General features: G+C 40.6%; 1 protein-coding gene across 9 annotated transcripts in view; it reads left to right on the plus strand.

Annotated features, from left to right (window-relative positions):
* Positions 1-17,427, plus strand: part of SGMS1 (sphingomyelin synthase 1) — a 325,673-nt gene that overhangs the window by 192,105 nt on the left and 116,141 nt on the right. The gene's annotated exons all lie outside the window — the stretch shown is intronic.

The raw sequence follows: 17,427 nt of genomic DNA on the forward strand, positions 1-17,427 counted from the left end.
CTAGTTTAATATAACTATTATAGTGTTTCCTCCCTCTTGGAACCAGTTTGTGAGAATGACTGAAAAATCAGTGTGTAGGCTGACAGTTTGAAAAGTAAACTAATCATTTGCTTTTGTATAGGCCATTCATTCTTCCTTTTTTGTTTATTTATTTATTTGTATAAGAAAAGATTAAATAGCCCTGGCTGGATAGCTTAGTTGGTTAGAGTACCCTTCAGAAGAACAGAGGTTGCCACTTTGATCTCCTGTCAGGGCACATACAGGAACAGATTGATATTCCTGTCTCTTTTCCTTTCCATCTCTAAAATCAGTAAAATAAACATTTTAAAAAAGAAAAGATTAAATATATGTAAGTATATAGAAAGTGTAAGATTGTACTGAACTGATTCAGGTGACATTCAAGGGAATTCCCAAGATGTTTGCATATTTTGAGTGAATTTTAAGTATAACTATTTGAAATAAGTATGCATTATTGTTCTGGTCTCTGTAGTAGTGCTATCCAAAAGCAGGCCTCATCTTCTTTTTTATTCATCACCTTTATTTTGGTAGTATACTTTTCCCACATCTATACTTCCTGCTCCTTCAAAATGCTGCTTTGCTTGTAGCGTTCTGGCCTCTCGACCTCATCACTTTCACCTCCCACTCCCTGTGCTACCTGTTCATCCACTCAAACAATATGCATTGAGCACCTACTACATAGCACACATTGTTCTAGGTGCTGGGGTCAGCATCGAACCAGACAGAGCTCCTCTTCTCATTTATTGGCTTGGGGAGAACAGAAAAAGAACAGACAAGCATGTCAGGTAGTGAGTTTCAGGAAGAAAAATAAAGCAGGGACAGGGTACAAACCGATGGTAAGAATGACACCTGTGATATGGAATTTGAGTGTTGACCGTGTTGACCGAGGGAGCAAGCCTCAGTTTGAGGATATCTGAGGAAAGTATATTTCAGGCAGAAGAAAATACAGCTGCAAAACTGTGAGGTGACATTATATGAACAACAGCGGAGGAGCCTGTGTGGCTAGAGTGGAGTGAATGAGTGGGGAGTTGAAAGATACGGGTTCAGAGAGGTAGTTGGGGCAGACCACACAGTACCTTTGTAGGATGTGAGGAAGATGCCAGATTTTGCTCTGAGATGAGAAGGTACCTGAGGTCTTAAGCAGAAAAGTGGCATGATCTGACTTATGCTTAAAATCCCTCTGGTTGCTCTGTGAAGAATATTCTATAGGGGGACACAAAAAGATGTCTGGAGACGAATGAAAAGGCTATTGCTGAAGTCTAGGGCAGGGTGTGCAAGCTTAGACGAGTGGGGGAGGAGGAGTAGAGGGGAAGCATAAGATGTGGTGGGATTCTGGATACATCTCTAAGGAAAAGCTGATAGAACTTGGATATGGGTTAGATGTAGATTTGAGAGAGAGGCATTCAGGATTTCATCAAAGATTCTGACCTGAGCTGCTGGTAGATTAGAATTAGCAGTTACTGGGTTGGGGGGGGGGCAGTGTGGGAAGACAAGATTGTGGGGAAGATGTCGAGTCAAGTCTTCATTAGTTAAAATAGATACCTGTTAGGATATTAAGGCATTTCGCTGATTTAAACTGGAGTTCAAGAGAGTTCAGTACAGAGGTTTTTTTGTTTTTTTGCTTTTTATATTGAGAGTTATCTTAGAAGAGATGGTATTTAAAACCAAGGGATTGGGTGATATCACCTAAAGTAGTTCTCAAAGTGTAGTCGGGACCTATGAAGGTTCTAGGAGTCTGAAGACTTAACATTTTTTATAATACCAAAATGTGCAGTACAGTAGTGTTTTCCTGAGGCTACACGTAACATTGTGTCATGTGACAGTAGGGAGAATCCTCTATTTTCTATTAAGATAGAAATTAAAGAGATTTTCAGAAATGCAATATGATGCTATTATTTTTACGATATACTTGTGCTTTTGTTTGGAAATGTAATTTTTATTAAAATATTATTTATGTTGATACACAGTGGGTTTGTTTTTAGATGAATTAATATTTAAAATATCTGTTTTCTAAAATAATATTTTTCTATTGATACAGTCCTCATAATCAAGATTTTTTTTGAGTTCCTTAATAGTTTTTAAAAGCGGAAAGGGGTCCTGAGACCAGAGCAGTTGAGTACTGAGCTAGAAAGCAAACGATAATGGGGAAGAGATCTGAGAATTCAGTGGGACCTCTGGGCACTTGCGGAGGTGAGGAAGGAGGAGCCCACACAGGCGAGTGAAGACTTCGGGAGGACGGCAGTCCAGAGTGAGCTGTTCTGGGGTCTAGTAAAGAAAGGGTTGCAAGTAGAAGGAAGAGGTCACACAGTGTTGCATGCTGCTGATAGATAGGTCATATTAAATAAGACTGAGAACTGACCACTGGCTTTTAGCAAATGTTGAAGGTCATTGTTGATTTTGAAATGAGTAATTTCAATGGAGTGGGGGTAAAGGTAGGTTCAGGAGAGAATAGAGGGGATTTGTGTCACTATTAGATTCCTGAGAGTGACAGTTGACTGAGACCATCTGTTTGTTTTTGAGGCATAGCTTGAGTAGCCTTCAGATTTATCTTGCATGGAACAGTCAAACCAGCCGTGAGGTTGGAATAGAAGATGTGGGCAAGTCGTTCAAGACATATTTGCTTAATCTCTTTTGCTATGGGAGGGATACCTTTCTTTAAAACGGTATATATGCTATTTTTCCTTGAGCTAAGAAACATGGTTATATGCAGTTTGCTACTAGATAACTTTTTCTTTCTTAAATTGATTGTGTCCTGCAAAAGAAATACTGAATTTATTATGTTTACTTCTTATGTATTATTCATTAATATTGAATGTTATAGTTTTAGAGGGATAAGAAATAATACAATATTTTCCTCAATGAGGTCCTTACCAGTTTATATTCAAGAATGTTTATTTAACATTAAGGTAGATCGCTTATGGCTATTTCTTCCACCAGACTAGACCTTCAACAGTAGAGTGAAAGTTTCTCATTTTCATTTCCCTAGTGACTATCATTTTACCTGGAACACAGTAGGAATTTAATATGTATTTTAGAGTGAGTAAGATACTAGAACATTTGGATTTATGTTTTATAGTTTATTTTTGAGTCCTTTCTCATTGTATTGCTAAAAGTAATACTGCATATATTCTTTTCAATTAGTGGTTTGGGTTATTTTGGATAAAATCCCAGAGGTGGCATTGCTGGGTCATAAGGCAATTTAATTTTTTTTTAGAAAATTAACTAACAGGGTGACATTGGTTAAAAAGAGTACATAAGTTTCAGGTGAACATTTATTTCTAAAGCATTTGAACTGTTCATTACGTGGTATACCCATCACCCAAAGTCAAATCATTTTCCATCACCTTATATTTGTCCCTCTTTACACCCCTCCTCCAACCTCCTCCCCCCTCCCCACTCCCCCACATCATCTTTCCCCTCCCCCATGTTCCCATCCCCCTGGTAACTATCTCACTTTTATCAATGTGCATTCGTCTCAGTTTTATATCCCACCTATGTGTGAAATCATACAGTTCTTAGCTTTTTCTGATTTATTTACTTCACTCAGTGTCCATCCATGTTGTCGTAAATGGCACTATGTCATCATTTCTTATGGCTGAATAGTATTCCATAGTGTATATGTACCACATCTTCTTTATCCGATCCTCTACCGAGGAGCACTTTAGTTGTTTCCATATCTTGGCCACTCTGAATAATGCTGCGATGAACATGGGTCTGCATATGTCTTTACGTACCAATGTTTTTGAGTTTGGGGGTAGGTACCCAGTAGAGGGATTGCTGGGTCATATGTTAGTTCTATTCTTAATTTTTTGAGGAACCACCGTGCTTTCTTCCATAATGGTTGTACTAATTTGCATTCCTACCAGCAGTGAATGAGGGTTCCTTTTTCTCTATGGCCTTTCCACCATTTTTAATTTTTTTTTTTTCATATTTCTGAAGCTGGAAACAGGGAGAGACAGTCAGACAGACTCCCGCATGCGCCCGACCGGGATCCACCCGGCACGCCCACCAGGGGCGACGCTCTGCCCACCAGGGGGCGATGCTCTGCCCATCCTGGGTGTCGCCATGTTGCGACCAGAGCCACTCTAGCGCCTGGGGCAGAGGCCACAGAGCCATCCCCAGCGCCCGGGCCATCTTTGCTCCAATGGAGCCTTGGCTGCGGGAGGGGAAGAGAGAGACAGAGAGGGAAAACGCGGCGGAGGGGTGGAGAAGCAAATGGGCGCTTCTCCTGCATTTTTAATTTTTTGAGGTAACTCCATACTGCTTTCCACAGTGGCTGCATCAATCTACATTTCCACCAACAGTGGGTGAAGGTTCCCTTTTCTGCACACTCTTGCCATTTGTTTGTTGATTTGTTGATGATAGCCATTCTGACAGGTGTGAGATAGCCTGTGTGGTTTTAGTGTGCATTTCTCTGATGATTAGTGATGTTGGACATCTTTTCCATGTCCTCTGGCCATCTGTATATTCTCTTTGGGGAAATATCTATTAAGGTTGTTCTGATTTCTTTTAGATATACACTTAGAGGTGCATCACTGGATAAGTGTATGTTTAATTTTATTTTAAAAATTGTCAACATTTTCTATAGGTGTTGTATAATTGAACATGCCCATTAGTAATGTATGACATGCTGCAAAATGCTCCAAGCCTTTGCGAACAGTTGCTATTGTCAGTCTATTCAATATCAGTATTGTAGTGGGTGTAATGTGGTATTTTGTAGCTTCCTGTAATTTCTTTGATGATAATAATGTTGAAAAAATTTTAATGTATGTGCTCATTGGCTTTTCTAAGTATCTAGTCAAGTCTTTTGCTGTTTTAAAAATTGGGTTGTGTGACTTTTATTCTTGACTTTTTATGCCTTTTATTTCTTGAATTATAGTAGTTTTTAAAAATATATTTTAGATAGGTTCTTTGTCAGATATATGTATTGTGAATAATTTGAAGTTGGTGGTTGCCTTTTGTTTTTTAACTGTGTCTTTAAAAAGTAGAAGTTTTAATTTTAATGAAGTCTAATTTATCAGTTTTTTTTTCTTTTATTTATATGCTTTGTCTACTTTGTAATCACAAAGACATTCTTCTGTGTTTTTCAGCTTTATAGTTTTAGCTTTTATGGTTAGTTCTCTGTAAGGTCAAGATTTATTCTTCCCGTATGGCTATCTATTGTTTTGACCAGTTTGTTGAAAAGACTATCCTTATACCCAGTGAATTATTTTGGTACCTTTGTCAAAAAACATCAGTTGACGATATATGTGTATGTCTATTTCTGGCTTCTGTTCTGTTTCATTGTTCTTATCTAGTCAATGTGTCCTTATACCAATACTGTATTTTTTTGAGGATTTTTGCATCTATGGTTTCTAAGTGATATAGATGTATAGTATTCTATTGTCTTTGTCTGGTTTATGTACTAAGTTAATGTTGCTATATCCTGTTCTACCTGTTTATGTATCTGTGTCTTTGCATTTCAAATGTATCTGTTGTAGGTAGTATATGGCTAGGTATTGCTAATTTATGTATTCTGAATCTCTGCCTTTTCATTGCAGTGGTTAGTCTATTTACTATAATTATTGCTATGGTTAGTTTTAGATCTACCATTTTATTGTCTCCTAAATGTCTTATCCTTTAGCAATTTTTAAATCCTGTATCGTTTTCTTTTCCTTCTCTCTCTTTGTCTAATTGAATATATTATATTATTGCATTTTAATTTATCTCTTATAGTTTTCAACTATATGTCTTTGGCCTCTTTACATTATTGTTGCAGTTTCTCTGCAGAATTAAATATTCTTAATAGAAAGTTTTTTTGAATGAATATTTTATTACATTGTATAAAAAATATGAAGCCTGCAATATGGTTTCAATTGCCACTCCTGTTACAACCTTCATGTATTTTATATTCATATATGTTTCAAACTATACAATACAGTATTATACTATTAATGTTGCATATATGAGGTATGTATATATACACACATACTCAATACTTAAAGGAATTTGAGAAATAATCTTTCATGTTTACCTATACATTTACTATTTCCAGCATTCTTTATTCCTTTCTGTAGACTGAAATTTTCATCTGGTATCACCTTCAGTTTGAAGAGCTTTCTTTAGCATTCATTGAAGTGCAGGTCTATTGGCAACAGATTAAGTTTGCATTTATATGAAGATTCTTTATTTTCCTTTTATTTTTGAAAGATATTTTTGTCATATATAGAATTCTAGGTTAACATTTTTTTTTCTGCGTTTAGCTCTTTAAAGATTTTTTTTCTGTCTCTCTGTTTTTGATATGTCTGCCATCATTCTTATTATTGTTCTACATCTTTTCTGGGTACTTCTGAGATTATTTTTGTTATTTGGTTGTCATGGGTACGTGATGTTTTCTTGCGGTTCACTGAGTTTCCTGCTTTTGGTATATTGCTGCTGCTTCTCAGTTTTGGAAATTTCTGGCTTGTGTTTCTTTACATATATTTTTCTGCCCCATTCTTTTCATTCTCCTTTAACATGAAAATCAGATCACTTGATTCTTCCTGAGAGGTCCTTGAGGTTCTTTTTAAAACAGTTTTTCTCTCTGTGCTTCAGCCTGGATTCTTTGTATTGACATATCTTAAAGTTCACCAGTCTTTTTTCACTATTATGTCCAATCTGTTATTAATGTAATCTGATGTTTTTTAAGTTTTATATTGTAGTTTTCAAGTTCTAGAATTTTCATTTTTTTAGAGTTTCTATATTTCTCCTGAAATTTTCTGTTTCTTTACCTATTATATCTAGCTTCCTCCCTAGATTCCTCAATATAATTAGCATTTATATTTTAAAGTTCTGGCCTTCTAAGTCCATTCTTTGGGTTATTTGTAGGTGTTTGTATACACTGATTTATCTTTGATTATGGAGTTACATTTTTCATTTGCCTCAAATATCTCTGGATTTTTAATTGTATGTTGGACATTGTAGATGCTACACTGTGAAGACTGGGGATTCTGTTATGTTCCCCTGAAGAGAGTTTTTAACAAACAAAAATAATGGCAAACCAGCTTGAATATTTTGTAGGCTCATTTTTATGCTTTGCTATTTCCTTTTTGTCTCTGTTTCCCAGGAAATACTCTGTACTCAGGGTAAGTGGTCCTTATTTCTTAAATTGTGGTGCTTATATGGTGTCAAAGAGAAGTCTGAGGCCTTTACCAGGCCCCTGAAACCTGGCACATCTGGAGCTTTAAACTTCTCTGAGATGGGCAGCTGTTGGAATCTTTCAGCTTTCTTTCTTTTTTCTTTTTTTTTTTTTCTGAAGTTGGAAACGGGGAGGCAGTCAGACAGATTCCCATATACACCCGACCGGGATCCACCCGGCATGCCCACTGGGGGGCGATGCTCTGCCCATCTGGGGCATCGCTCTGTTGCAACCAGGGCCATTCTAGCGCCTGAGGCAAAGACCATAGAGCCATCCTCAGCACCCGGGCCAACTTTACTCCAATGGAGCCTTGGCTGCGGGAGAGGAAGAAAGAGAGAGGAAGGAGAGGGGGAGGAGTGGAGAAGCAGATGGGCGCTTCTCCTGTGTGCCCTGGCTGGGAATCGAACCCTGGACTCCTGCATGCCAGGCCGATGCTCTACCATTGTCTTTCAGCTTTCCAAAAACGTTTCAGTGGTTCTTCCCCATCCCCTTATCCCTGTTCCAGATCCCTGGAGTTTTATAATTCTGGGTTTAGCTAAGAAGTATAGAGTTTATTTGCAAATTAAGGACTTCACCTTTCATGAGTTCCTCATTTGGGGGATTCCATGCTCATTTTTCAGCTACCCTGGCAGAACCTCTTTCTGAGCAGCCAGACTGTCGTTTGCAGCTGGAGCTCCCTCTGCTAGGGCACAGGTTTGGCTGTGCCCTCGTGGGTAAGCTGCCTGAAAGTCAGTTCCCTTCTGATGCAGGTCCCTTCTTTAAAGGGCTGGAGATCGTCCACTTTCTGCTCGCTTTTGGTTGTTGTTCGTGCCTTCCTTCAAAGTTAATTTTTATATTTGTTCACAGTTTATAATTGTTATTGCATGGAGGGCAACTCTGTCATAAAGAAAATCTCTTAAAGAATTTGTTTTGTGTGGTTTATTTCAGATCTTGTAAAGAGGTGTCAAATCTTATTTTCATTTGGAGTTTAAAAATATCTTCAAGTCATGCATAATGGATGAAACTGTGTTACTGACCACTTGAGCATTATTTAAACACAAGACAGTACTTATGAAATGCTTAGTATTTATGAGAAGGAAAGTAAGATAGTAAAACACCCTGTAAATGTAAGATGGGAAATTTAGTAATCTCTCTGATTTAAACATAGGATGATGATAGATAACCACATGAATTGAAGTTTATCATACTTATTATAATATATACTTAAAGACTGCAGTTTGTAAGTACTGGAATTTTTTTTTTTTTTTACAGGGACAGAGAGAGAGTCAGAGAGAGGGATAGATAGGGACAGACAGGAATGGAGCGAGATGAGAAGCATCAATCATCAGTTTTTCGTTGCGACACCTTAGTTATTCATTGATTGCTTTCTCATATGTGCCTTGACCATGGATCTTTAGCAGACCGAGTAACCTCTTGCCTGAGCCAGCGACCTTGGGTCCAAGCTAGTGAGCTTTGCTCAAGCCAGATGAGCCCATGCTCAAGTTGGCAACCTTGGGGTCTTGAACCTGGGTCCTCCGCATCCCAGTCCGATACTCTTTCCACTGCTCTACCGCCTGGTCAGGCTGGAAATAAATTTTAAGTAAGCGCTTCAGCATTCCTAATGTCTAGGTGCCAATTTTCTGACTTCCATAAATAACCTTTAAGATAGATCTCACTTTTGAGGTTTCATATCTGCCCTTAATGCATTTTGGTCACTAAAATTGGCTAGATAAGTTAGCACAGTTCTCAGAGTGGAAGAGCAAAGAGAAATTAGGCCACCTTAAGATGTATCATGCTCCAGGAAAAGTAAAGATGTAGTTAGAAACTGAAATTAACACCCTCAGCATTGGTACTATTTTGCTTTTGTCTGCTGATGCTCACCGTGGTAAGATGTGTCATCATTATGATATTGGTAAGAGTATGTAAAATTTAAGAAGGTCAGAAACATTTTTATTTTACTCTGTCAGCAAAGCTTTGTTAAATAATAACAGCATTGCCCTGGTCTACATTTTCTCATATATAATGTTTCTTTTAAACATTTTTGAAGTATTGACTAATTAGCAAGAGAATTAAAAAAAATAAATTTGTAAAGAACTCTTTACAAAAATATGTGGTCATTGTATAAAAGGAAGAAAATACAATAAAAAGGAATAAGATAAAATCTAAATCCTTCTAACAGGTGCAACGATTTGGGGAAGCATATATTCTTTAGTTATTATTATTTTTTTGTTTTAGTTTAGAAAACGTGTGTGAACATTTATGCTTTTATATATGCTGTGTATATTTATTTAAACAAAAGGAAATGGTGCAGATACTTGTTTTAAGTCTATTCAGCAGGATACCTTTGAACAGGAGTCCCCAAACTTTTTACACAGGGGGCCAGTTCACTGTCCCTCAGACCGTTGGAGGGCCAGACTATAAAAAAACTATGAACAAATCCTTATGCACACTGCACATACCTTATTTTAAAGTAAGAAAACAAAATGGGAACAAATACAATATTTAAAATAAAGAACAAGTAAATTTAAATCAACAAGCTGACCAGTATTTCAGTGGGAACTATGCTCCTGTCACTGACCACCAATGAAAGAGGTGCCCCTTCCAGAAGTGCAGCGGGGGCCGGATAAATGGCTTCAGGGGGCCACATGTGGCCCGCGGGCCATAGTTTGGGGACCCCTGCCTTTGAATATGCTAGAGTCTGGGGTAATGAAAATTTCATCATTAACTGAAAAACCACACCTGTTTTGTTTTGTTTTTTTTTTTTAATAAACTGATGAGCATAAGAGAAACTTTTTTGTATCTTCTACTTCGGAATGAGTGGGCATGCTTTTATTCTGTTTAAATATGGGGGCAGTTTGCTTACTGGCAGCTGGACATAATCTTCTCTCTTCAGCTTCTCTCTTCACGTCGTACTTGGTATAGGATGGAAAAGCCCCAAAGTTGCTTGCAAAATCATGCTTTACTAATCCTCGCCAGCTATATATTTAGTCACTCAGTGCAGAGTGTCATTTTGAAATGCCAAAGCCTCCTAATTAATCAAACTCTCATTGCCATCCTTGTACCTTGGTGTTGAGCAAGGCAGCTTTCCAAAGTTTGTAGGCTAGCCAGGAAGCAGACACTGAGCCAGGGAGGAACTACAGGTGTCCTGACAGAGATGAGGAAGTTCCGAGTGTGTGGCAGGTGTCTTGACCTCATCTGGGATATTTGAGAAAAGTTTTCAGGAGAAGAAGATGTTTGTTTAAATTGACACCAATTGAGGAGGAAGATTCAGGTAGGAAAACGGGGCAGGAAAAGTCAGGGGGGATTTTCCAGTGGGAGGGACTTTCAGAGATGGAAACTAGGATTTATTCATTTGCTTCCGTTTATGACCATTTTCTTTTGTAATTACTTTTGGAACATTAGGGTGATTTTTCTCATAATCAGCCATGTAAAATATGTGGTAAGACTGGGCTTAACAGTTCTGTGAGTCATAATCGACACAGATTGTTTCTTTGAATGTTAATAACTCTGGATAAACTAAGACTGAACAAATGCATCACTTCAGTCTCTTTTTTAATTAATTAATTAACTAACTAACTAATTAATTAAAGTGAGAAGCAGGGAGGCAGAGGCAGACTCCCACATGCGCCCTGACTGGAATCCACCAGGCAAGCCACTTATCAGGCGATGCTCTGCCCATCTGGGGCCACTGCTCCATTGCTTGGCAATCGAGCTATTTTAGTGCTTAAGGTGAGGCCATGGAGCCATCCTCAGCACCTGGGGCCAACTTGCTGGAACTATTTGGGCCATGACTCTGGGAGGGGAAGGAGGGATGGAGAAGCAAATTTGTCGCTTTTCCTGTGTGCCTTGCCTGAGAATCGAACCTGGGACTTCCACCCACCAGGCCAATGCTCTACCACTGAGCCAGCCTGCTATGGCCTCACTTCAGTCTCTTAATCAAAAGGTCATGCTGAACACCCTCCCTACACATACACACAGACTAGGTGCTTGTGGGAATGGCACCCCACCCACTCCCGAAGGTTCTCTTGTCTGCTGATTTAGTGTTTCTCTTTGCTTCTTCAGTATCTCATAGGTTTCGAGTGGAGGACGGGTGACTGTCTAGACCAGGGGTTAGCAAATCTGGTCTAAGACCTGTTTTCATAAATACAGTTTTATTAGCACATGGTCATGTCCATTTATTTGCATATTACCTGTGGCTGCTTTTGCACAATAATGGCAGAGTTGAGTAGTCGCAAAAGATACCATGTGCCCTGCACAGCCTAAAATACTATTTGGTCCGTTATAGAAAACATCTGCTAGCTATTATTTAGGCATAATCCATAACCAAATGCCTCCCGTAATTTCTCTGTTTTGGTTGGTGTTTCTTCTCATATTTTCCAGAGCCAGTGTGCTGTCTGTCATCTCTGCTGTCTGATTTTTCTTCCTCCTGTTCTTTTTTGCCGGTTACCCCAGGTCATGCTAGTCAGTAAGTGAGGTTGGCGCGTTACGTGACAGCACATCACACCACGTCACTGTCAGTCTTTGTCTTTGGCTCTTTTCCTCTTCAGTTCTGATCCCTGCACATTCTCAGAAGCTATTCCCTTCTCACTTCTTAGTGGCCCCTTGGGTAAAAAGCATAACCTCAGTCCTGCTAGCAGAACTGTGTTTAAAGTCCAGCCCTGCCACTTAGAAAGTAAGCTTAGGTATGTCACTGTCCTTCTCTGAACCTCAGGTTCTTTTTCTGACAACGGGGATAATGCTGCAGCTAGCTGCCTTGCCGACGTCAGGAGGGCTGTGAGGACCAAGGCACGTAAATGCCAAATCTGTCCTTGGTTGTTTTCTGTAAATCTGGTGGTGCCAGATAACCGACTCCCTTCACTTCCATGTATCTGTGAAAAAGCGAATTTAGATCTTAAATTTATTGTGGAATAAGAATGTTTTGTTTTTTAATTTGAAATTTTTGCTCAGGTAACACTAAGGAAATGATGCTTACTAATACAGCTTGAATAAGAAAGTATAACACTTAAATTATCTGCATTAAAAAGCTCTATAGCACAAAATCAATATTACTGAATGAGAACCCTTTTAAATGTATTTTTAAAACCAGAAGCGCTATGTTTTTGAGAGAAAAAAAAGATCAAATGATAAGTCTAGGAATTAGAGATGTTTTTATTCCTGGATCACTCTCCCAGGCCCTGGCCTTGGAACCTTCCTCTCCCTGCTCTCTCTCAGAAGGACACGTGATTGCATCAGGGACTCGCCTCACTTCCCTTCCGTAGTAGTAACCTATAGCTACACAACAACATCACTACAAACTTAGCAGCCTAGTCAGTGTACAAACTATCTCACAATTTCTGTGGCTTAGGACTCTGGTCATGATTTAGCCAGATACTTTATGAGGCTGCAGTTAAGTATCAACTAGGCTGCTGTCTTCTCTGAGGCTCGACTGGGAAAGGATTTGTTTCTAAGCTCATACGGTTGTTGGCAGCTTTTTGTGGGCTCTCAGGCTGCAGGCCTTAGTTTCTTGTTATGGTCAGCAGGAGGCTGCCTTCACATGGCTATCACTGTAGGCAGCTCACCACGTGGCACCTGGCTTCATCAAAATCAGAAAGGGACAGGATCTTGTAGCAGCATGGACATACAATGCTATGTGATATAATCTCATGAATTCTATTATTTTAACCTTATTCTGTTGGTTAAAAGCAAATCACAGGAGATCCTGCTCAAGGGGAGGGGATTGCACAGGCATGAATAGTAAGAGACAGGGGTCCTGTAGGCCATTCTAGAGTCCGCCATATTGGAGGCTGGCCAGGGATATGGCTTCTCTTTGTCTTTCCTCTCTGAATTCTCTTACTTAACTAGGAGCACGTTTTCCATCGCTTTTGTCTTCTTCCCTCCATCTTACCTGCAGAGAATTCAACAACCCTGGGTAGCTTTTCCTCATCTTTTTGGTTATAGAAATGTGAGAAAAAGGTCGCAGAACTTGGTAAGCAACTCTCATGCTATCAGGCCTCCCTTGACAGCTGGTATCTAGAGTGTGTGATACTTCCCTAGCAGGTTTTCTAAGTAATAATGTGGCTTATATGATATAAAGGACCTAAGTGGATCTTCTCAGCTTTTATGTCTTCTGGTCACTGTTTTCTTTTCTTTTTTTTTTTGTATTTTTCTGAAGCTGGAAACAGGGAGAGACAGTCAGACAGACTCCCGCATGCGCCCGACCGGGATTCACCCGGCACGCCCTCCACGGGCGAAGCTCTGCCCACCAGGGGGCGATGCTCTGCCCCTCCGGGGCGTCACTCTGCCGTGACCAGAGCCACTCCAGCGCCTGGGGCAGAGGCCAAGGAGCCATCCCCAGTGCCTGGGCCATCCTTTGCTCCAATGGAGCCCTGGCTGCGGGAGGGGAAGAGAGAGACAGAGAGGAAGGAGGGGGGAGAAGCAAATGGGCACTTCTCCTATGTGCCCTGGCCGGGAATCGAACCCGGGTCCCCCACAGGCCAGGCCGGCACTCTAGCACTGAGCCAACCGGCCAGGGCTGGTCACTGTTTTCTTTAAGCAAGCACTGGATTCCAAACTGATTCACTTTCACAGTGCATCCTTTTAGGCTCGCTTGCTACAACTGTTTATAGAGTCATTAGCAATTTTTTTTTTAATCTTTGCCCCATTAACTGTCCTTTTATATTGTCTCCCTCTTCTCTTCGGTCATTCTTGGATGTTTCTTTCTCTGGCCTGCTCTGGTCTTCATCAGTATTCAATTACTGTTCTTCTTCCTTGCTGAGAGGACAGTGTTGCTGAGTATTGAAGGAACAGGACTGAAGCCAGACTGCCTTCATTTGAATCACAGCTCTGCCTTTTATTAGCTGAGGAATCTCGAATAAGAGTTTCAGTTTTGTGTCTCTATGGCTGGTGGTAACAGTTTCGATTTGTCCACTGGCCAGCAAGCTGCCAATCTCACTTTACTCCCAAGATATGTACACAGATATAGTAGCAACTTGTGCTTTATTGCTAAATGAAACTTTACCCCAAGCCATTTGCTGGTCTTCTGGTGAAGTGGGCTGGTGCATATTTGAGCTCAGGAAGATAGCTCTTCTTCTGTTGACATCATCACCTGGTGCTTGCCTTGCCTCCTAAGGAAGAGGATATTATTCTTCTTGCGATAGCAACAACATTTAATGAATACTTACTGTTTACCTTGAGCCTTAATAAATTGTTTGCAGGCATTATGTGTTTTAACCCATATAGCCCATATAGCTACAGAAACAGAGGCTTAGAGAAATTAAACAACATGCTTAAGGTCTTCAGGGTAGACTGGGGAATGCAGTTCTGTGTGATTGCAAAATACATACTCTTAATGACCATAAGGTGCTGTGTCCCATAGAGACAGCTCAAACCCTCTTAGTGAGCTAACTCCTTAGGAGAAAAAGGCCTAAGCTAGAGCTTTCTGTTTGCACACTAGTAAAGGCTATCAACTAAGACGAGAGATTTTACTTAATACTCTAGGACAACATAGAAAGGTTTTTTTTGTTGTTGTTGTTGTATTTTTTTGAAGTTGGAAACCGGGAGGCAGTCAGACTCCCACATGTGCCCGACTGGGATCCACCCGGCACGCCCACCAGGGGGCAATGCTCTGCCCATCTGGGGCTTTGCTCGGCGGCCGCAATCAGAGCCATTCTAGCGCCTGAGGCAGAGGCCACAGAGCCATCATCTTCAGTGCTCAGGCAAACCTTGCTCCAATGGAGCCTTGGCTGTGGGAGGGGAAGAGAGAGACAGAGAGGAAGGAGAGGGGGAGGGGCAGAGAAGCAGATGGGCGCCCCTCCTGTGTGTCCTGGCGGGGAATCGAACCCGGGACTCCTGCATGCCAGGCCGACGCTCTACCACTGAGCCAACTGGCCAGGGCCAGAAAGGTTTTATATTGTTGTCAGAAGTATGATTTGAACCTCTCTCCAAAATGTTCACATAGGGAAGAGTCTGAATTTAATGGACTGCATACCATAATTGTAGTGGTTACCATGAATTTAATAGACTATCATACTTGGACTAGTAAACATAATTGCAATTATATTTTGGGGACATATTCTTGATGGGCATCTCTAAGTAACTATGCTCCAAAATGTGTATCATTGTCCTTATTTTACAGACTCAGAGACTGAGGCTTAGAAGGATTAAATTACTTGGTAAAGACTACACTACAGATAAATAGCAGAGGTGGAGTTCAAGCCTATTTATTTTAAACCAATAACAAAGCCTTCTGCATTTGCTATCATTTTAAACGGCTTCCATTCCCAACTGACCAGGCTTCCAAAGCTGTAGCTAAGCCTGTGAGCATGGTCCTCTCAGAGGTGGGTGGAATCTGAGTCTGACATTTCAGTCCTGGCTATTTTGATTGATCTTAGCAACCTCTTTCTTTGTTACTAGGAAACTATCTAATGGTTGGATTACTTGAGGTTGCTGTCTATTCTGTGACTGAAGTGATACTGTCTCTCATGGTACATCAGTGCATGAAGCCATTTTACAATTATTTTTAATGTCTCTGAATGACTTAACACTGAAGCTTCAGTTGAGGAAAGTTGGTAGGTTCCTATTTTATGTGTTGTCTACTGGAGCTGTATGTTCTCATATAAAATGAGTGATAGTTGCATTCCACCTGGTAGAAGTTGAGTGTTTCCATTTGGTGCTCTTCTGTGAAGGGAAAGAAAGCAGAACTTCTCCTCTGTATGTTGTAGACCCTATAATGTTATGAAATTAAAAAACAAAAGTATGGCCTGGTGGTTTGGCTCAGTGGTGGAGCATCGGCCTGGCATGTGGATGTCCGGGTTTGATTCCCAGCCAGGGCACACAGGAGAAGTGACCATCTGCTTTTCCACCCCCACCCCCTCTCTGTTCTCTCTATCTCTCTCTTCCCCTTCCGCAGCCAAGGCTCCATTGGAGCAAAGTTGGCCTGGGCGCTAAGGATGGCTCTATGGCCACTGCCTCAGGCCCTAGAATGGCTCCGGTTGCAATGGAGCAATGGCCCATATGGGCAGAGCATCGTCCCCTAGTGGGCATGCCAGGTGGATCCCAGTAGGGTGCATGCAGGAGTCTGTCTCTCTGCCTCACCACTTCTCACTTCAAAAAAATACAAAACAACAACAACAACAATAAAATATGCCTGACCAAGTGGTGGCACAATGGATAGAGTATCAACTTGGCACGCTGAGGACCTAGGTTTGAAACCTCTACGATGCCAGCTTGAGCTCATCTGGCTTGAGCATAGGCTCACCAGTTTGAGCACAGGGTTGCCAGCTTGTGCATGGGATCATAAACATGACCCCATCATTGCTGGCTTTAGCCCAAAGGTCACTGGCTTGACACCCAAGGTTGCTGGCTCAGCTGTACCCCTACCTTCATCAAGGCACATATAAGAAAGCAATCCATGAACAACTAAAGTGCCACAACTAGGAGTTGATGCTTATTATCTCTCTGCCTTCCTGTCTGTCTGTCTGTTTCTCTCTGTCAAACTAAAAAAATAAACAAAAATAAATTATTCTGAATGACTTCTTGGGAAAAGGAAGGCACTTTGCTGGGCATATTCCATTATTTCATGAATTTTAAATCTCCAGTGTTTGAATTAGACATATGGACAAAATAGCAAGTCTGATCATTGGGCATTGGGTGCTAGGGTATTGTTCTTGTCGGATAAAAGCATGCTTGACTTTGGCAGATTGTATCTTCATCTTACTGAATCTTTATAATCACACAGAATGGTAGAGGCCATTTGATCGTTTTTCAGAAATGAAGAAATTGAGACTGGGAAAAGATGAAATGATTTTTTCAACATCATGTGTTTAATAAGTGGTAGAATTTTGAACCAAAGTTTTATATATGCATTGGTGGTTTGAGTTGCCTAATTATTTACCTTTCCTATGCTAAAAGTCTTAAACGATTTGAGAAATAGGGCAAGGATTCAAATAGGAATCAACATAAATAGTTGTGTAATGACCAATAAAGCAGAATTAGAGAACACAGAAGTGTCAATTGCTTACTTCCCTAAAATATGTGTTAGACCCTTGCAACACTGACCTAGTCATCCAGTAACAACTGCAGAGAAGCTGGAACAGAGAGAGGTGCATGCCCTCTCAGAGGCAGGTGGCCATCGTCCTGTTCACTGTGTGGCAGTGAGCTGGCTCCCGGTGGCCCTGCTGCCTCACTCAGTGCAGCGACCAAGCACTAGCCGTAGCTTGTTCTAGTCCTCCCAGCGAATGAGCCATTCACTTTTGTGGAAAAGGAAGGAGGGCGTTGGGGAGCAGATACAGAAAGTG

This window comes from Saccopteryx bilineata, chromosome 9 (genome assembly GCF_036850765.1).
Source record: "Saccopteryx bilineata isolate mSacBil1 chromosome 9, mSacBil1_pri_phased_curated, whole genome shotgun sequence".
NCBI classification, from domain to species: domain Eukaryota; kingdom Metazoa; phylum Chordata; class Mammalia; order Chiroptera; family Emballonuridae; genus Saccopteryx; species Saccopteryx bilineata.